This window comes from Hibiscus syriacus, unplaced genomic scaffold (genome assembly GCF_006381635.1).
Source record: "Hibiscus syriacus cultivar Baekdansim isolate YM2019G1 unplaced genomic scaffold, ASM638163v2 tig00110056_pilon, whole genome shotgun sequence".
Lineage (NCBI taxonomy): Eukaryota > Viridiplantae > Streptophyta > Magnoliopsida > Malvales > Malvaceae > Hibiscus > Hibiscus syriacus.
In genome coordinates, this window is record NW_024062580.1 from 571,239 (window position 1) to 593,510 (window position 22,272).

The 22,272-nt window shown below is 32.7% G+C and overlaps 1 pseudogene; it reads right to left on the reverse strand.

Moving 5' to 3' along the window:
• Window positions 1–905: 905 nt before the first annotated feature.
• LOC120214240 lies at window positions 906–17,728 on the reverse strand (annotated as a pseudogene).
• Window positions 17,729–22,272: the final 4,544 nt, after the last annotated feature.

Here is a 22,272-nt window from a genome sequence, read left to right on the forward strand (position 1 = left end):
TTCGTCTCTAGCAGAGACATTTCTATCTGATTTAGCTGGTGAAAATGTGTTGGTGTGTGTAATATTTACGAGATGTATCTCTGTGTTTTTGACCAATGGAGAAGACAACTAGCCGCCTTTAAAGCATTTCTGATTTAATGAGTGGAGACTTCTTTACCGTAGTAAGAGCAATGAGAAAGTTTATGTCCCTTTATTGTGGCAAGGCATCACTACACATATGGAAGCAATGGAAAATTTTGAGTTGCTGGGCGGAGTCTTCCATATTCTCGCGAGGGTAACTTCAATGCTCACCTGATGTCAGTGCTCTTTGTCTCAACCTATATTTCTCTTCTCATCTACGCTTTTACTTGATTCTTCTCTTTGTTTGCACGATGTATATATATCGATAATTGATTAAGAAAGTTATGAATATATATTATTTCGTAATCACCTAATCTAATAAAAAAAGTTTGTGTATGTTTTAGTGGGTGGTAGATATATTCATTGCAATTTGGAATGACAAGATTTGTAGGTACAATTCATGGCTTATGACACATTTATGAACAATGTAAGGAGATGAAGTTTTTGAGAATATTTCTCTGCATGTTATTGGCTTAATTAAATGTCTTCTTAGATCTTATGATGAACTGTCGTTTAGTTACTCTAAATTTCAAAAGTTAAATAAATTCGTATCTGATTTTTGTTTCACGTAAATTTCCCATTATTTGAAAAAACAAAAACAAATTGACCAAGACAAGCAAAATCAAACAAATTTGCATAAATATGTATTATGATAAGATCAACTATCGACAGCTCCATTTGAAATTGCAGCAGTACAGAATTTTGAGAGAAATTAAGATTTACATGATTTGCAAATTGTTCACAATCTGTTCATGGCCTGAGCATTGTGTTGACATGCGTGTCGATTTTGGTGCAACTTAAGAGCAACAGGCAGCTTCAGGAGGAGCCTGGTAGTCTGGTTTATGCTTCAAGATGTTTCTCTTTCCTACAGCAGACCCTTCTTCCAAAAGACTAGGAGCCTCCATTATCTGTGTAAGAAAATGTATCAGTTCTGATTGTTAAGAAATTCCATGTTCTATTCACTTGTTGCTACTATCATGATTCATGAAGAATCATTGTGTCGGTATAAAAGTTTGGGAACAACTGATACATGCACGACACATCACAGGACAGAAGAAGATGGACTGACTCTTCCACTTGATACAATCACACAAGCCAAGTCCAAACTTCTAAAAGACAAGCTTCAAGTTACGATTCAAGCCTTCGTTAGCAAGGGACTCCATGCTCAATGGAGATTGAAAAATTCAATGAAGGAAATTCATTACTTATTTCTACCGCATCTACTTGTATCTTAACAACTCAAGTTGAAACAACTTTAGAATCAATTAGTGACACAACCAGGAAAAATCCTGAAAATATCTTTAAAATCCCTTAAATGATCAATTTCTAAATATTACAAAATTTTAATATTTTATTGATTATTTGTAATATAATTTAAATGCATTACATTTAGAATTAGATTAATTATTTTATTAGGAATTATTCATTATTTACGTTACAACAATGATTTTCACCCTATATAAAGGAGGCTTCTCCCACCATTATAAACACATCTTTTCTTTAATATAATATAACAAGAGTTAGTTTTTGCAAATGCTTATTGCCTTGTGCCTTTGAAGCATTCTTCATCATTAATTCTTTTAAGTTCTTCGTGAGGGAGATCTTCACATTCCGTTTGCCTTCTCATTGCAATTAGGAGGGCTGGTTAGAACCGATTATCGGTTTGCCTAGTCAATTGCGACTATGAGGGTTCGTAGGACAACTATCTATCAATCATCATCATCATTATCATCATCATTGAACCACTATTCTCACCCATCACCAACAAAACCCTAATTTGACTAGTTTATTCCTATCATATTATTATTATTATTATTATTCCTTATCTTTATTTTATCTTTATTGTTTTAATCTTATTCTTCTTATTCAATTTCCAACAAACCCTAAAAACTTTAATTGCCACTGCCCCTTCATCTCTTTCCCCTTCATTCTTTGATAGAGTCTAGATCTTTCTAAATTTGATTCTTCAACGACGAGCAACGTTGATAACTCCGTTGCCATTCTTTACCAACAACCATTATTAATGATTCACGCATGGTTGCACATCATTTGAATTGCCCCGCCACCCAATAAAAACAAATAATATGTATAACATTACGAGAGAAAATAGCAAAATTGGGCTAAATTAGTAAAAAATGGATATAGGAAGAAAAGTAGCAGTTAATGATTATGTTTTAATTTTATTTTTGATTTAATGCAGAAATAAGTATTTAAACTATATTCAAAGTTAATTTTTGGTACTTAAATAATTTTTTGTTAAAAATAAGTATTTAATATTTTTTTCGGTTACACTCTTAGGTCTATATCATTAAAAAAAACTGTTAAATGATATTTTTCGGCGTTTATAATATTTTATTTAAAAAATATTATTTAAAAACATTTTCTTAAATCTAAACGTGACATGTGTCATTTAATGATTAAGCACCTAAAAATACAATAGAGAAAATAATATACACCTATTTTTAACAAAAAAAATCTTTAAACACCTAAAATTGAAATATTTTGTTTGCATCTCCCACAGCCCTAATATTTTCCCTACATCCACTGATTAAAGCGCAAAATTATTTGTGAGAAAAATGTGCCTTCAATGCAAGATCTTCAAAGCTTTGCTGCACATTTTTTCTTGTTTTAGCACTGCATTCAAGGAACATAGATCCAATCTGTTTTGCAAGCGATATTCCTTCTTTTCTACTTACAGCCCTCTCAGAGTCCTGGAGGAATTTAAACAAATTGGATATAATAATAATAATGCCTCCATAAGTTGTATTAACTGCAGTTTAATTCAAAGTTTAATCTGCAGGAAACAGTGCGATCATCTGGTTTGTTTTACTCATGAAATCTTGTAGACTTACTATATCGACTTTATTTCCAACAAGCATCTTGACACAGTCCTGATTGGTAGAGTAGAGCTCCACTTCCTTGGCCAAAACATCAGACAAATTTGTGAAAGTCTCTCTCCGTGTTACATCATACACTATAATCAAGGATGGACATAAGATTTTATGTTAGGGAAATGATTTTATAAAATTTTAAAGGATAACAAACTTATAAAAATTTAGGGAAGAAAAACATATTATTAATAGACACTACATAAAAAAATTTAAAATATAGGAGAATTTAAAAATTATAGGGGACGATTGCCCCACCCGTCCCTCTATCCATCCATAACCAAAGCCAACAAATAAGTCCAATTTTGACCATTCAAACCATGAGATACTATGAATGGATGGCACGAATGGTCAAAATTATAGGAGACATCATCACCTTTTAGAAGATCTAGTCAGCGTTTCTAGAAGCACGAATGGATTGGCAGCACGTTTCTAGAATTCAGATTTGGATTAAACTAAAGTTTTAGAATAATATTTTAAACATTATATTTTATATTTGTTTTAGGTATTTTAGTTTAAATATGTTTTAGTATTTTAATTAAGTTTTAGGATATTATTTTTATATTTTATCTTTGTTTTAGGTATTTTAGTTTAAATAGGTTTTAGTATTTTAATTAGGATTTAGGATATTATTTTAAATATTATTTTTGTTTTAGGTATTTTAGTTTAAATAGTTTTAAGTGTTTTAATTAGGATTTAAGATCTTTTAAATTAATTTTAAGAATTTGAAGGCTATAAATACGCTCTTAGGGTAAGCCTAAAAACACATCTCTCTCATCTGAGAATAAAATCATCATTTTCTCTTTAGCTTTCTCTCTATTTTGCGCCTACTTCTTTATTTTCTTTTAGAATTTCGTTTTCAATTATGCTAAGTATGATATTGGTCATGCTTAGCTAATTTTCTTTCAAGCCAAAGATTAAAGTGAAGGCTCAATTTCAAACGTGAGAATTGTAAGGTACTTAAATCGCTTCGGATTTTTCTCTCTGTTTTCTGAGCTTACTTTTCAAATCAAAATGATTTCGACATTGGTTCGGATGTTGTTATGGTTAACGTTTGAAGAAGAATTTTCTTATTGAAGCATACTCAACTTCCCAAGAATACACTTAGCAAAATTGTTTGTTAAAGAGAAAATTGAGATCGGAATCAGTTATTGTTGAAACAACACAATCCAAGTTGGCAGTGAAGAACTGTCCTTGTAAGCCGACGTGAATCTTGAAGTAAAATTATGTTTCGATGATCCGAGGAATTTGAGGCAAAGTTGAAGTCTGAGGCTGCTTTTACAATAAGTTTTTTTTATCCCAATTTAGTTATTTTATTTTTTTGTTTATTTCATTATAATTCTTTAAATAATTTAAAACCCTTTTTTATTTATTACTATTACTATTTATTATTTTATTATTTTCCTTTTTTAAATTATAATTATTTATTTTATTATATCTTTTCAACTTCATCTGGAACTCTATCTTCTTTTAAAATCAAGAAATAATTTTACTAAATCAGAAACACCACAATCCCTCTGGATCAACCCTGATTCTCTATACTACATTTTCTTTTCTATTTAAGAAGCCGAAATTATTTTGATAGCAAAACGACGGTTATCAAATTGGCGTCGTTGTCGGGGACTAACAGCATGTACTGATTTATTTTTCTAGTTTTTGATTTATGACCAGAAAGAACCCATATGAATTAGTAGATCTAGATCCGGATATTGAAGCACGAGCACGAAGAATCCATGCATAAACGCTTCGAGAAAAGAGAAAATGACAAAAAGAACAAGAGCAGAGTTCAGAAGCAGAATCAAATCCGGAGACAGACTTTGAAGTAGACGCATACAACATCCCGACGACAGATGAAGAACAAACAATCCGAGAGCTAATCATAGCTCCTGTCACTCAGACGCTATTATGCATCAATTTTCCTAGTGGTGGTACTCCGTTTCAATTAAAGACGGGACTCATTCATTTTCTTCCCATCTTCCACGGCTTTCCCACTGAAGATCCTTACAAATACTTGTTGGAATTACACATGGTTTGCACTAGCATGAAACCACAGGGAGTTGCCGAAGATCAAATTAAATTGAGAGCTTTCCCTTTCTCTATAGCCGACTTGGCTAAAGATTGGTTATTTTATTTACCTCCTAATTCAGTTAATTCATGGACTGATATAAATAGAGTTTTTCTTGACAGATTCTTTCTAGCGGCTAAAGCAAGCGAGTTACGAATGAGTATTTTTTTTCCATTCAACAAAAGACCGAAGAAAGTCTTTATGATTATTGGAAGCGGTTTAAAAAGCTTTGCGCACGTTGTCTGCAACACAGATTAATTGAAAAAATGTTAATTCAATACTTTTATGATGGCCTTTTACCAATGGAGATGAAAATTGTAGATGCTGCTAGTGGAGGAGCATTAGTCACCATGACCCCAACAACATCAAGGGAATTGATTTCAACCATGGTAGCCAACTCTCAACAGTTTTCAAGTGAACCCAGCCGACGGGTTCACGAGATAATACTTTTTCCCTTGAGAATAAGTTAGAAAAATTAACTGAAGTAGTTAATTCACTTGTTGCAGGAAAATATGGAGCAATAAGAGCATGTGGGATATGCACAAAGCTAGACCATCCGACGGATTGCTGCCCGCTGATACAAGAAAGAGGCAATGCAGAAATCAATGCACTAGGGAACTTTCCAGGTCCTCCATAAAGACAATACAACCCATACAGTAATACTTATAATCCAGGATGGTGAGACCACCCAAACTTCAGCCATGCGGCAATTCAAAGACCAACTTATCAACTAAGACCTCTTCCTCAACAGCAAACACAAAAATCATCATTGGATGAACTTATAGGAAAGTTAGCAATCTCACAAGAAAAGTTCATTGCATCCCAGGAAAAATTCCAATGCTGAATCGAAACACATCTTCAAGAGTTAGATAACCAAGTGAGTCGACTATCTCAAACTATGGGAAAATTGGAATCACAAGGAAGACTACCTTCTCAAACGGAGTTAAATCCGAGAGAGAATGTTAGTGACATCACACTCCGAAGTGGAACAGTTATCTCACCCGAAGTTCCAACAGAAAAAGTCGCACATCAGAAAAAACAAGAGGACACACCACCTTCAAAAATACAAGGTGCGTCTGACTTACATCATTCTCTTTCTTCTCATGAAATCACGCCACCACCCTTCCTATCAAGGTTGATGAAGCTTGATAAAAGAGCTAAAGAAAGGGAGATCTTAGAGGTGTTCCCAAAAAGTTCAAGTCAACATACCTCTTCTGAAGTAATTCGATAAGTACCATGGTATGCTCGATTTTTAAAAGAACTTTGCACTACAAAGAGGAAATTAATGGGGCACGAAAAGGTAAATTTGGGAGAACATGTATAACGAAAGCTCCCACCAAAGATGAAGGATCAAGGTATGTTCTCTATACCTTGCAAAATAAGTGATTTTAAAACTAAACGTGCAATGTGTGACTTAGGAGCTTCAATTAATGTTATGCCATTTTCTATATAAAAAATTATTACTAATGAGCCTTTGAAGAAAATATGAATAACCATACAGTTGAATGATCGATCTGTGATCTATCCAGTGGGAGTAATGAAAAATGTCTTAGTGAAGGTCGATGTATTATATTTTCTTGCAGATTTCTATGTCATTGACATGGAACATGATAGGTCAGATTCTTATTCCGAGGTACTCTTAGGCCGACCCTTCCTAAGCATAGCACACACAAAGATCGATGTTAGAAGTGGTATATTGACAATGGAATTTGATGGTGAGATCGTTGATTTTGATGTTTACAAAGCAATAAAATACCCTGATCATGTTGAAAGAATTAATTATGTTGATGTTATAGATCCTTTAATTGATGAATATATTGAATTTAATTTCTCTTGATATTTCAAAGGATCCTGAACTTTGCCACGAAAAGGAAGAAAGAGAGTTTGAAAATATTAGTTCAATCAATTCTAATTTATCTTTATCTTGATCTTACTCTAAAACTAAAATTTTACCTTCTATTTTGTAGGCACCTGAGGTAGAATTGAAGCAATTACTGGAACATTCGAAGTATGCCTTTTTGGGTGAAAATGGAACCTTACCAGTGATCATCTCAAGTAAATTGTTCGAATGAGAAGAGGAAGCTTTGGTAGAAGTGTTGCGCTCTCACAAAGAAGCCATAGGATGGACCATTGCCAACATCAACTTGCATGCACAAGATCAAACGTGAAGAAGGAGCAAAGCCATCACGAGAAGGACAACGCCGATTAAATCCACCGATGATGGAAGTAGTAAAGAAAGAAATTCAAAAACTCCTTGATGCTGACATAATCTATCCGATATTGAATAGTAATATGGCAAGTTCGATTCACATGGTTACCAAAAAAAAAGGGACTCACAGTGGTCAAAAATCAAGAAGGGGAGTTAGTGCCAACAAAAGTTCAAAATAGATGGCGAGTTTGTATTGATTACGGGAAGTTGAACGCTCTTACTCGAAAAGATCATTTTTCTATTCCTTTTATAGACCAAATAATTGAAAGATTAGCTGGGAAAACTTATTATTGTTGCCTTGATGGTTTTTCAGGTTTTTTCCAAATCCTTGTAGCGCTAGAGGATCAAGAAAAAATGACTTTTACTTGTCCCTTCTGTACATTTGCATATAGATGAATTCCCTTTGGTCTTTGTAATGTGCCAGTCACCTTCCAAAGATGCATGTTAAGTATATTTTCCGACTTTGTGGAAAAAGACATCAAAGTCTTTATGGATGACTTCACGATTTATGATAATTCTTTTAGTGAATTTCTTGATAAATTAACTAATGTGCTTAAAAGATGCTTAGAATATAACCTTGTTTTGAACTATGAAAAATGCCATTTTATGGTTGATAAATGGTTAATTTTAGGCCATATTGTTTCCTCAAAAGAGATTGCGGTTGATAAAGCTAAAACATATGTTATACGCTCACTTCCTTACCCCACAACTGTGAGGGAAATTCATTCTTTTCTTGGCCATGCAGGATTTTACCGCAGGTTTATTAAAGAATTTTCGAAGATAGCACAACCTTTATGCAATCTTCTTGAAAACGATTAAGACTTTAATTTCGATTCAAAATGCAAGGAGTCTTTCGATTCATTAAAGGAAAAGCTTATTTCAACTCCAATTGTTTAGCCGCCAAATTGGAATCACCCCTTTGAACTTATGTGTGATGCATTGGATACTACCGTTAGAGTCGTTCTCGGCTAAAAAATAGGGAAAGAGCCACATGTCATAGCATATGCATCCCGAACTTTGGACTCGGCTCAAAAAAATTATTCAACTACGGAAAAAGAACTTTTTGCTATAATTTTTTCTTTAGAAAAATTTAGATCTTATTTTTTGGCACTAAAATTACTGTTTTTTCGGATTATGTAGCTATAAGGTATTTGATGAGCAAAAAGGAAGCAAAACCGAGGCTCGTTCGATGGATCCTGCTTTTACAAGACTTTAACTTGGAAATTAAAGACAAAAAGGGATGCGAAAATCTCGTAGCAGATCACTTGAGTCGAATTTCCCTTTCTACATCAAGACCACCATTTAGAGAAGAATTTCCTGAAGAAAAACTGATGATGGCGAAAAGCATAACTCCATGGTTTGCGGACATGGTTATTTATTTAGCAACAAGTAAGTTACCATTAGATATTTCGAGAGTTGAAATTAATCGAATTAAGCGGGAATCTTCGGTACTATATTTGGTAAGAACCTTATATATGGAAGCACTACTCAGATCAGGTAATTCGACGATGTATTACCGAAAGTGAGGTAAATTCAATTTTACAATTTTTTCATTCTTACTCTTGCGGTGGTCATTTTGGGCCAAAACATACATCTCATAAAATTCTTGAATGTGGTTTCTTTTGGCCTAACATCTTTCGAGACTCTTATCTATTTTGTAAAACTTGGGAAAGATGTCAACGTACAGGTAATTTAAGCCGTATGAATGAAATGCCGCTTAATTCTATACAAGTTTGTGAATTTTTTTATGTTTTGGGAATATATTATATGAGTCCTTTTGTTTCGTCATTTGGAAATACTTACATTATTTAGATTATGTTTCTAAATGGGTGGAAGCTAAGGCCACTTGGAATAATGATGCTAAAACTATAGTTAATTTTTTGAAAAAATACTATTTTTTTCTAGGTTTGGCATGCCAAGGGCTATAATAAGCGACAGAGGAACACATTTCATAAACTGAGTGATCGAATCATTGATGAAGAAATTTGGAGTAACTCAAAGAATTGCTATCGCTTACCATCCACAAACAAATGGACAGGCTGAAGTATCAAATCGAGAAATTAAAACAATTATTGAAAAAAAATGTTAAACCGGACCGAAAGGATTGGAGTTTAAAATTAACTAATGCACTTTGGGCATATCGAACCGCTTATAAAGGTCTCATTGGGATGTCACCATACCAACTTGTTTTAGGTAAATCATGTCATTTATCGGTTGAGTTAGAACATCGAGCTTATTGGGCCGTTAAACAATGTAACATGGACATGATGCAATTGGTGAAGCTCGAAAATTACACATTCAAGGACTTGAGGGAATCCGAAGAAATGCCTATGACAGTGCTAGGATATTTAAAGAAAAAACAAAAGAATTTCATGATAGTAGAATTTCTTTTAAAACTTTTTCTGTCGGTTAAAAGGTTTTATCTCCAAATTTAAATTTTTGCAGAAAAACTCAAATCAAAATGGCTCGGGCCATTTACAGTGACTCAAGTATTTCCTCGCGGGCTGTTGAAGTTGAAAATAACTCATGAGTTCAATTTAAAGTCAATGGTCAAAGGTTGAAATCGTATTATGAAAATGTTTCGGTTGGTCTAATCGAATAAATCAATTTAGAGGAACCCACACTTTGAAAAATCAGGTCATCGAGCTAACGACGTTAAACAAAAGCGCTTGATGGGAGGCAACCCATTTTGTTATATTTTTGTTTTTATTTTCATTTTATTTTCAGCGAACTTTATTTCATTCTATTTATTTTATTTTAATTAATTTTATTTTATTTTTCTCTGAACATATATGAATTCCGGTTGAATATTTAACAAAAAATAGTACAAAAAAAATGACTTGGTTCAAACTATGCAGAAAAATTCAAACAGAACAGTGCAGAAAAAACTGATTTGGTTCGAACAGTGCAAAAAAATACACAGCAGATTCGAACAATGTAGTTTAGAAAAAAAAACAGTGCAAAAAAACATAATTGGTTCGAACTGTGCAGAAAAGTTCGAACATAACAGTCCAGTGTAAAAAAATATAGCAATACAGTTTTGGTTCGAGAAAAAACATAGCAGTACAATTTTAAAAATTTTAATATATCTTCTGGTGGCTTCTAAATCGAACATTCTACTCTATAACAGCTCGTCTCGATGTGGCTGCGGTCGCCACTAGATTGGGGAGTATTTATTTTCCCTCTCTTTGTTATTAAATTTGATATATGTTTTGGGACAAAATGGAATAAGTGAGGGAGGAAGGAAAAGCATGTCGTCGAATTTTTTCTTGATTTGTTTAATTGTTTGAAATTGAGTTATTCTGATGTTGGTATGTTGGGATCGTTGGTTGCTAGTCTTGAATTTCGCTTTATACTCTTGCTTCCTTTTGATTTGTGATCATATTTTGATCGAATTTAATTTACATGTTTGGTGATTGGTATAGTTGCTGAATTTTTTGTTGAGTATTGATATTTCATGCTTTTGTCGATAGAGATGAACTTGACTCAATGCACGTAAACTTTTCTTGTGAGATTTGAGCCTAACAAGCATACATTTTCTTTTTTGCTCATTGTTTGACTTGTGTGTGTCGGACTAATTAGGATGTTCTAGAACTTGTAATCATAATGCATATCGAGACTACATGTTGAACGTATTTTAATGTGATAAGGGCACCTAGGATAAACTCGGTTTTCCCAAAAAGCCTACCCGTTTATATATCCACTAATGAACCATATTTGAGCCCATTTCCCTTTCTTTGTTTTACTCTTCATAATTAAACCCGAAACCTCTTTTTTTATTTTTCTTCTCTTTTCACACCCTTTCCGATATTTGAGATATTGTATCACTCTTGTTCCACGAAAAGAATATATATCATTGTTTCAGAAAAAAATAAAAAAAAAAGCAAGTTGTTCATTGTTTCGAACTACAGAAGAAAAAATAAACCCTTCGTTTGAAAAAAAGAAGAAAAAAAGAAAAATGGGAAGGAAAAATCGATCGTTTCAATTGTCTTTCATCTATTTTTTCCTTGTTTTGTTCTTCATTGCGCTTCATATTAATTCGTGGATTGTTCTTAATTATTTTGATCTCTTATTTCGATATTTTAAACCTTTCTTTTGGTCCTTTCCCTACCCTAACATAAGCCTCGTTACACTTTGTTTTAAGATCCCTTGATTATTGCATTATGTTCATTTTTCGTAGTGGAGACTTGATTGGATTCCGAGCCTATGGTAATATTTTGGTTACTTTCGATTTGAGCTATTTCATTTACCCCAAACACTTTGAGCGAATATGTGTGAATCTTAGGTATTGAGTCATGTTTCGTTGAAGTTGGCAATTAATGGGGCTATCTTGCTTGCTTTAAATTTTCTTAGTTATGCCTTTGCTTGATGGTAACTTGAATTCGACAAATATCATGGACTTAGTTCGATTGAAAGTTTGAGGAATTACATGAAATTGAAGATGGCAACTTATGATTTTGATATGTTAATTTATGAATGCTTGAGGACAAGCATTGAATAAGTGAGTGGGAATTTGATAAGTGATTAACTTAGTTAATATTTTACTTTTTAAATTACTCCTTAATCATTGGTTTTATGGCTTATTTGTTCGTTTTGATTCATTTTCTGTGCAGGACGTCAGATGCTGGAAATTGCACTAAAAGGACAGAATTTTGTAGTTTTTTTAATTTTCGGAATCAAAGTTGGATTAGTGAGCATGAATTTGGACATGAAACATCTGAAGAGCCAATGACGTCAGCACATTCTAGAAGATACAGTCAGCGTTTCTAGAAGCACGAATGGATTGACAACACGTTTCTGGAATTCAGATTTGGATTAACTCAAGTTTTAGGATAATATTTTAAACATCATATTTTATCTTTGTTTTAGGTATTTTAGTTTAAATAGGTTTTAGTATTTTAATTAAGTTTTAGGATATTATTTTTATATTTTATCTTTGTTTTAGGTATTTTAATTTAAATAGGTTTTAGTATTTTAATTAGGATTTAGGATATTATTTTAAATATTATTTTTATTTTAGGTATTTTAGTTTAAATAGTTTTAAGTTTTTAATTAGGAAATTAAAATGTTTTAGCTTGTTTTTAGGAATTTGAAGGCTATAAATACGCTCTCAGGGTAAGCCTATAAACATATCTCTCTCATTTGAGAATAAAATCTTCTTTTTCTCTCTAGCTTTCTCTCTATTTTGCGCCTACTTCTTTATTTTCTTTTAGAATTCCGTTTTCAATTATACTAAGTATGACATTGGTCATGCTTAGCTAATTTTCTTTCAAGCCGAAGACTAAAGCGAAGGCTCAATTCCAAACGTGGGAATTGTAAGGTACTTAAATCGCTTCGGATTTTTCTCTCTGTTTTCTAAGCTTATTTTTCAAATCAAAACGATTTCGACATTGGTCCGGATGTTGTTATGGTTAACGTTTGAAGAAGAATTTGCTTATTGAAGCATATTCAACTTCCCGAGAACACACTTAGCAAAATTGTTTGTTAAAGAGGAAACTGAGATCGGAATCAGTTATTGTTGAAACAACACAATCCGAGTTGGTAGTGAAGAATTGTCCTTGTAAGCCGATGTGAAGCTTGAAGTAAAAATCTGTTTCGATGATCCGAGGAATTTGAGGCAAAGCTGAAGTCTGATGCTGCTTTCACAATAAGTTTTCTTTATCCCAATTTAGTTATTTTATTTATTTGTTTTTTTAATTTTTATTTCATTATACTTCTTTAAATAATTCAAAACTCATTTTTTATTTATTACTATTAATATTTATTATTTTATTATTTTTCCTTTTTAAAAATTATAATTATTTATTTTATTATATCTTTTCAACTTCATCTGGAACTCTATTTTATTTTAAAATCAAGAAATAATTTTACTAAATCAGAAATACCACAATCCATGTGGATCGACTCTGCTTCTCTATACTATCTTTTAATTTTTATTTAAGAATCCGTAATTATTTTGATAGCAAAACGACAGTTATCAGAACCAAACTAACATATTTTGACCATTAATCGAACCAATTTAAGCCAAGACTATTTACTTCAATTGTACAGATTTTGACAAACTATTTAAATTTGAGTTTCATACCAGTATCCCAAATAGTGAGCTTTAACCTCTTCCCACCAACGCTTAGCAGCTTGATCTTAAAATCCACACCTAATTCAAACAAAAACCCAAATTAGTATGTATCATAAGAATAATCAAAGATCCAATAAGAAAAAAAATACAGAGAAAATGAACCAATAGTGGGAGAAATATCTTCTGCAGAAGCTGAAATGAAGTTAACAAGCAAACTACTCTTGCCGACTCCCGAGTCTCCAATCAACTAGATCTTGAATGAAAGATCAAAGCTTATGATGAGCTTGATCAGTAGGCTTCTTCGTTTTGTGAGAACATACTTGGATTAAGAGCTGAGTAATGGGTTGCACCGACATTACCTGGTGTATGGTAATGGAACCTTGTTTTACTGACACCATCCTCCTCAAAATTAGATAGTCTTGGAGTAGGTCCTCGAGAGGCAGGCATACCATAAACATCTGTAGGACCAAAATTCGAGTCATGTCTCTCAATCATAATGGAGTAGAAATCAGTGTTATTAAAAGTTAGAGCCTCTCGGTGTCGAGTTTCTCGATGATTACAAATATTAGATCACGATACTGGTAAATTTGAAGGGCGTGGAGTTGTTGAAGACAAGCCTTGGGACCTTTCCGAGAAGATATCTGATCTTGAGGCATTGAATTTCTTGACAATAACATGTAGCTTATCATCTTCTTTGATCTCGGATTTGGTCCCAAAAGGTTGTTGGCCGTCGAATGACATGATATTTGAGTATACGTGGATTGAAACAATAGTATACTGGTATTGTCGAGGAATTGATCTGATATCAACATTATAACACACCTATATATTCAAACATGAAAAACAACAAAGTGTACACTAACAACTATTTGCACCATCAAGCTTCCCGAGAAATCCCCATAATTCCTTGAAGCAAAGGCATGTGACGGCTGATTACGGAGGCAACTGTGATAACAACGACAATAATAATAAAGGGAGGGTTAAATAAAAGGAGAGGAATTTTCAAAGAAACAAGATTTTAGGTCTTTTGTTTGAGAATGAGTGAAAAATACACTTTCAAAAGTTTAAAAGTCAAATTAATTTAATAATTTTTGTTAACGTGTCGCATTAACAATCTAACAGAGGTTAACGGTGATCAAAATGTTATAACCGTAAAATGTAAGTGACTAAAACTAATATTTTTCAGAACTAACCAAAATAAAATAGACCAAAAATAAAAGGGACCATCCTTATAATTTACCCTAAGCCAATATGTAATCCAAATTTAATGCATTGCCCAAAATTTCTATTTCTTAGGACATCATTTTTGTGTAGCCTAAGATGTATATAGTAGAATTTTCCTTCATATATGGGTAATGGAGGCGGCTGAAGATGGGAGATATGTTTATGTATTGGAAAAAATAATTCGATTCTACTAAAAAAATTAAATTTAGTTTGATATTAAAAACTTTGACTCAATTTTTTGAAAATATTTTTTTGATTAATATGGGACAAATACAATACATTATTTGTTCAAAAATAACTATTAACCATTTAACGTTGAATGTTCACACTCCTAATATTTTTGTGCTCGAACTCAAGACTTCAAAAAAATAATAACTATATTTTTATCACTGAGGTCACTTGATTCGTACTACTCAATTTAATTTAACTTGTGATTTTTAAAATAATTATATGGAAACTAAACATATATAATAATAATAATAAATAAATAAATAAATTAAGATAATTAAATTCGAACTAAATATATTTTTGAAAACAAAATAATGTTTTGAGTTAGAATTACATGTTTCTTTAACTATGATATAGAACTCAAATTAATAATGATTTAAGAATTACTATATTTTTAGATTCAGTTTTATATTTTATTCAACTCAATATCTAAAATGCAATCATTTAATGGATGTTTAAATTTTAATTTCATTTTTTAATATTTACGCATAATTATTTCAAGGTTGATTTCATAAATATATTGATACTTTTAAATTTATTTTTTATATTAAATTTATTTGTAAATATATTAATTAATTAATTAACGTAATTCATGTTTAACAAATTTTAAGTATATTTTAAAACATGTCTTAAAATATTATTTTATGTTCAATTATAGTTTACTGCTTAAAAATATATTTTTTATATTGATATGAATTTATTAAATTATTCAATTAAATTCTTAAAAATACTTTGTTTTAATTAATTGAATATTTTCACATAGAAATGAATAAAAAAAGAGTAAATAATAAATTTAGTAACTTTATATTAATTTAAATATTTATTAAATTACTCATCATACTTTCAAAATTTTTAATTTACTCACTCAACTTTATATATTAATTTTTTAATCACTCTATCACTCTTAACAGTATATCATTAACAATCCCATTATCTCACTCAATTTTATAGACAAAGAATATTTTAATATTAAACATATCACATCAAATTTTCATATAATAATAATAATTAAAATATCTAAAATACTTAAATCCCTAGCCTAACCCCAATTCACACCCAGCCCCATTTTGCTTCTAGTTTAAGCTGTTCCACGCCATTTTCCGACGATATGCAAAGCAAAAACCTTCCATTGCCTCGTCCGGACGCCAGTGACAGCAACCGAAAAGCATGCCTTGAAAGCTCGTCGTCGTTGACGAAAGGCTACATAATGGAAAAAAATGAATCACTCGTCATCGGTGAACTCTTCGTCGAAGGCATCGTCAGGAGTCATGAAATAAAAATTAAAGAACTAAGATCTCTAATCACTTTTTTGAGTTTGCATGTAAATCAGATAACCCAAAACATATTTTGATTTTTTATCAATGTCAAATGTTTGATTTTATGCTGCTTTGGTCTTTCATAGCTTGAAAAATGTTGTTGAAAGTTTATCTTTGCCAATCTTTGTCGAAAAGCTCCATGGAAGATTCCGAACCCCCAAAAGCCAGCAACATGGAAGAAGACAAAGAACAGATTTGGAGGAAATAGGTCGAAGAAGGTAAAGGGTTGCAGCCTTGATAATGAACTTCATTGAAGTTCATGCTTAACCGTGGACAAGTAATCAAAGGCTGGGTGAGAGTATCAAAACGAGGAAAGTACAAAAAATCGACACCGTAAACGAAAAGAAATCGACGATAGAATAGTGACGATCTAAAAATTTAAAAATAAGATTTAAAATAAATATTATAATATTTATTAATAAAAAATTTACATAATTCACAATCCAAAATAACAATTCATTCAAAAAGTATAAAAAGTTACTATTACTATAAAAAATTATAATTGTTCTCGAAGAGTTTTCATTTATTGAAATCGTTTCATGATTATTTCATCGTCGATTTGGAGAAAAACATATCTTTCTATATAAGTAATCAAACAATCATTTAAAAATTGACCACCTATGCTATTTCGCAACCTATTCTTCTCGATGTTCATTTTAGAAAATACTCTTTCCAAACTTTTGGTTGCTACGGAGAGAATCAACACCAATTTTATGAGTAAATATACTTATTGGTATACTTGATGCTTCTTTGTCTCGACTAGCTTCATGGAAAGCTCACCCATATCTTTCAATACACAAAATCTATCATCACTCCGCATATCAACAATAAATTTATCAAGTTGATCATCAAAGTCTAGTCTAGCAACACTTGTAAATTCATCGAGATATAATTCAACAAGTCTAAGTATATTTTGTTTGTCAAAATAAGAAAACTTATCAAGTGGACTCAAAGAAGCCATGCAAGTCAAAACAATTTATATTTGCACAACAATTTATAAGCTCTTTTTGAATTGGAGTGCAATCATTTGACTATTTTTAGGAGTGTTTTTCAAAACAACATTTTCCACATCATCATTCTTTTCCGCAACCCAATTCAAAAGTTCAAGAAAGTTTCTCTTGTTACTTGATTGATCACATTCATCATGACCATGAAATGCCAATCCTTGAAACAAAAGAAATCTCAAACAATGAAGAGAAGTAGTCAAGCGAATTCGGTAATCACTTTTAGCTTGCTCGGTTTGCTGATTTAAATAAGCTTTAAAGGATGACTTAAAGTTATTTAAATTCTCAAACTTTTGAAAAACTTGATTATGAGCACTATTAATTCCACCAACATGTTTTCTAAATCGAACTAGAATATTCCAACCTCTAAACCCATTAAAAAAAATGCATCCCTTCCTGTAGCTTTGGTAGCTTCATTCTTAAATAAGTAACAATCAAAGCAAAATGAAGCATCTTTTAAAACAATATACTCAAACCAAGAATACTTCTTAAACCAAGATTTATTAAAGCGACGTAATATACCTCCTCCGAATTCCGTTTGGGGAAATTTGTGTTTCTTTGGTTGGCAAGCACCTCTTTCTATGTATTCTTTCCTCATTGCTTCTCGATCCATTGGATGATAGTCAACAATTTTCTTCCTTTGGCCGGATCATGTGGAATAGAGCTAGCAACAACTTGGCTCTCAATTTCCCTTGATGCAAAAGTTGTACTATCATCATGTGGAATAGAGCTAGCATCAACTTGGCTCTCGATCTCCATATCCCTTGATGCAAATTCTTGTTCGGCTTGGGTTGTTGAAGGTTGAGTTAGTGATGAGACACAAATTGGTACTTGGGAAGAACTTGCATGATCCTTTTTAGACTTTTGAATAAACCAATCAAACATTCCATTCTTCTTCTTTCGTTGAGGTTTAATATCTTCATCATTCATCTTCTCACTACTATAATTACAAAATTTACAAATTACAATAATTATTAATTAAACAAATATTCATAATTTAAATTACACAAATTTAATATAATATTTTTCTCATCCTAAAAAATACATATTCATAATTTCATTTTCATGTATTGCAATTCAATATTCAAATATTCTTCACAAAATCACCAATTGAATCTAAAGTTTAATTTAGTCTGTTAATTTAACTCACTCAAATTAAAAAATAAATTTTAAAAATTTTAAAACTAAAAAAATAACTTTATTTAAAAGAGTAAGAGAATAAGTGAAGAACCTATAAATAAAAAAGGAGTAACAACTTGTAAGAAACTTAGATGAGGAAGTTCACCGGAGAATAACCTGTGAATGACGTTGAAACGTTGGTTCATACTAAAGCAAAATGAGAAAGTGAAGAAATAAAACAGAAATTTGACAGAGTATAAATTTTTTTATTGAAGAAAAACAAAATAGAAGCTTTGGAATTGAAAGTAAGAAAAGTGAAAAATTAAAAAGGTGAAGAAATAATGATGTAAAAGTTAAAAATAAATAATATTTTAATCATTATAACCTTTCCATTCACGTTAAACAACACAACACCAAAAAAAAATGGTTGGGCAACATTGAAGAAAAGATTATGTAAAAGTTAAAAGTAAATAATATTTTAATCAATACAAACTTCTCATGCACTTTAAACAACACAACACCCAAAATATTGGTGTGTATAATTTTCTTTTTCTAATATAATACATTAACTATTGATAATTTTTCAAAGAAAATGGGTATGCATTTACTACCTATAGGATCACGTGGGCCCGCCCTTGCGACAGAAAAATTTTTGATAGTAAGATGAAACGAAACTAAAAAAAGGTCAATAGAGGGGATTGGGGTGGAGTTTTTAGGTATTTTAATTATTATTATTTTAAATTATATTTAGAATTAAATAAAAATACAACAAGTAAAATATGATATAGAAGATAATTTAGTTACTAAAAGAGAAAATAACCTCAGTGACCAAAAATCCCATATAATATACGATTTTAACCAACTTTTTTCGGATTTGCCAAAAAGACCAACAAAATCGCAATGCGATCGCTAATTCGCAACGCGATCTCCATTATCACAAATTCGCGTTGCATTTTCGCAATGCGATAGTTGAAAATCGCGTTGCGATGGTCTACAGTATCGTTGCGATTTTCCCAATTCGCAATGCGAATAAGTAAATCGCAACGCGAATTGGGAAAATCGCAATGCGAATAAGTAAATCGCAACGCGAATTGGGAAAATCGCAATGCGATACTTACTATCGCAATGCGATAATACAAAATTGCAACGAGATACTGACTTTCGCAACGCGATTCTGACTTTCGCAACGCGATTTACATAGCGCCATTCGTATTAACGCATATTTTTGTTTTTCAAATTCCAAACACGAATTTTTTCTTAATAAATCGGAAAATGAACCGTCCACAGTAATCGCAACTCATAACCTCAAACCCAAAAACACAACACTCAGTCCCATCTCCATCTCTCACTCTCTACGGCGAAATCCGTCCCCATCTCCGAAGATTTCCGTCCCCATCGCCGGTGAAATCCCTCACAACCATTCACAGTCAAAAATCCCTCACAATCATTCAGAAATGGAAAATCAACCTCCGAGGGTTAGTTTTTTTTATTTTTATTTTAAAATTTTTGCATTATTTTAGGTTTTTCATATTGAGATTGATGATAAGTTTACTGGTAATTTCAATAATAGATTAACCATTTCACTTAGATTTCTTATTAAATTCATTCGATTGCTGCCAATACTGCTAAACTGTTTAGCCTGTGAAGTTAGTATTTGTCTTTGCTTTGTCTTTTGGTTGAAGTAATGCAGAAGAAGAATAGTTTCGAGAATGAAAATCGCAACGCGGAAATAACTATCGCAACGAGATAATCGCAACGCGAAATAAAAATCGCAACGCGAAACCAAAATCGCATTGCGATTTTCATTTCGCGTTGCGATTTTCATTTCGCGTTGCGATTTTTATTTCGCGGTTGCGATTTTCATTTCGCGTTGCGATTGTCTGGTCGCGATAGTCATTTCGCGTTGCGATTCTCTCGTTGCGATAGTCATTTCCGCGTTGCGATTCTCATTATCTCGTTGCGATTTTCATTTCAACCAAAAGACAAAAACAGTGTTGCAAATTTTAGTTTCAAGAATAAACTACTATTTATGTTTATTGTTTTGTTTTTGGTATATCTTGATAGTGTAATTTTTGGTATATCTAACTTGGTATGTTTATTGTTTTTTCGTAGAAATTTTTTTCGGCTTCATTGACATTAAGGAATAAAGTTAGCCTAGCCACTACAATTGCTTCGAAGCTTTCAACTGCACAAAGAAAATTGTTTGAAGAAACCTGCTTCGGGCCATGGCTGAGAGTACAGCATCCGGGTGGAGATGCTAGTTTGACCCATTTGTGGCTTCAGACCATGACTAGCGATCTACCCGACAGTATACAACGTGGTGAGGAATAGATATGGTTTCATTTTCCACCGGCGTATACTTGTTTTGGACGGAAGGAGTTCTGCTTAATCACTGGTCTACGATTCGGACACGATGATGTAGGCCGGTACACTCGTCATATCACCCGCCATCATGGTTATCCAGGGTTTTTCCTGATGAGTCAATAGAGAAGCCGAACTTACACGTCGACGACATGAAGAAATTGTTTAATAAGAAAGATGGTTTTACTCGGATGAATGACGTCGATGTTGTCCGAGTATGCGTTCTACTACTTTTGTATGCCGGCTTTTTAGGCAGAGAGGCCAGACAACCTATTCCTCAGGAGCTAATATTATTGGTAGAGGACCTAAATGCATGGAATCTGTTTCCGTGGGGTTCGTATATATGGAAAGCTACCTGGACTAAGTTGTCGTCTGCCTTTGATGACCGCAAAAGTTTGCGGGGCGATGGGTCGAAATACACTTTGTCAGGCTTTGTTTGGGCCTTTAAGGTAAGAATTTCTATATAATGTTTTCAAAATTATAATTAATTATTTAACAATTACTAATGTTTGTTATTATATTGTTTGTAGATTTGGATATTCGAGGCTTTCCCCAGCATGCGGACATATGCATTAAAATCTCAGATGATATTCCTAGGGCTATTTCCTGGAAGAGGAAACGTATGTTGGATTGGGAAGACTTAATACCATATGCGACAATAAATAATGTAAGTTAACACAAATACTATCATATATAAACAAGTTATTAATAGTAGACGTTTAACTTGTTTAGTTTTTTATTTTTAGGAGGCCAACACTCCATTAATGAGACTGACACCCACGGAGGCTGAGCTTGCCACTGATTGGTGGCAAGCTAGTCAGCGTTTTTTTGATGGCACGAATGATGAGCAGCCTCACTTCCTCCACTTCGAGAGCCATTACCTCACCCAGAGCCATCACCTGATCGACCCGACTATACACCTCTACAACGAGAGCCATCACCTATCCCGTCACATCATCGAGTCTCTTCTCCACCATCACCTCATGATAGGCGACCGACAAAGATGCCACGACTTCTATCTCCCTGTTCTCCACCTCCACGGGATGAGTCAAGGGAGTTACGTGATGAGGTCAATGCCTTGCGTGAGGAGATCGGTACTCTACGCGATAACGATGGTGCATGGCGTGTGGAGGTGTCTACTTTACGTGGTGAGGTTTCCGCTCTACGTGAGATGGTAGTATCGTTGCAGAATGAGGTTCATACTCTACGCAACGAGGTAAGTTTAAGATTTTCCATATTTAACTTGATGATAAATTTACTCGTAATTTCACTTAAATTAACCATTTCACTTAGATTGCTTAGTAAATTTATTCGGTTACTGCCAAAACTGCTAAACTTTTTACTTTAACACTGTGAAGTTAGTATTTGTCTTTGTTTTGTCTTTTGGTTGAAAGTTTGAAATATATTTATCTTTGTTTTCACTGTTTAAATATCATGTCTATTTATTTACTGATATTTGTATTTTATTTAGCGGACCGATAAGGTGGATGCTTTACGTCGGGTTTTTCTTGCACGACAGAGTTCACGCATCAGACGGCGTGCACGCGCTATTAAGTCTCCGTATACCCCAATAGTGCGAAGACACCGCAAGAAGAAGCCCGACTCGCTATCATCCCTCAAGAGTCCACTCCTATCATTGAAGAGGCCCCTATCATTCCTCGA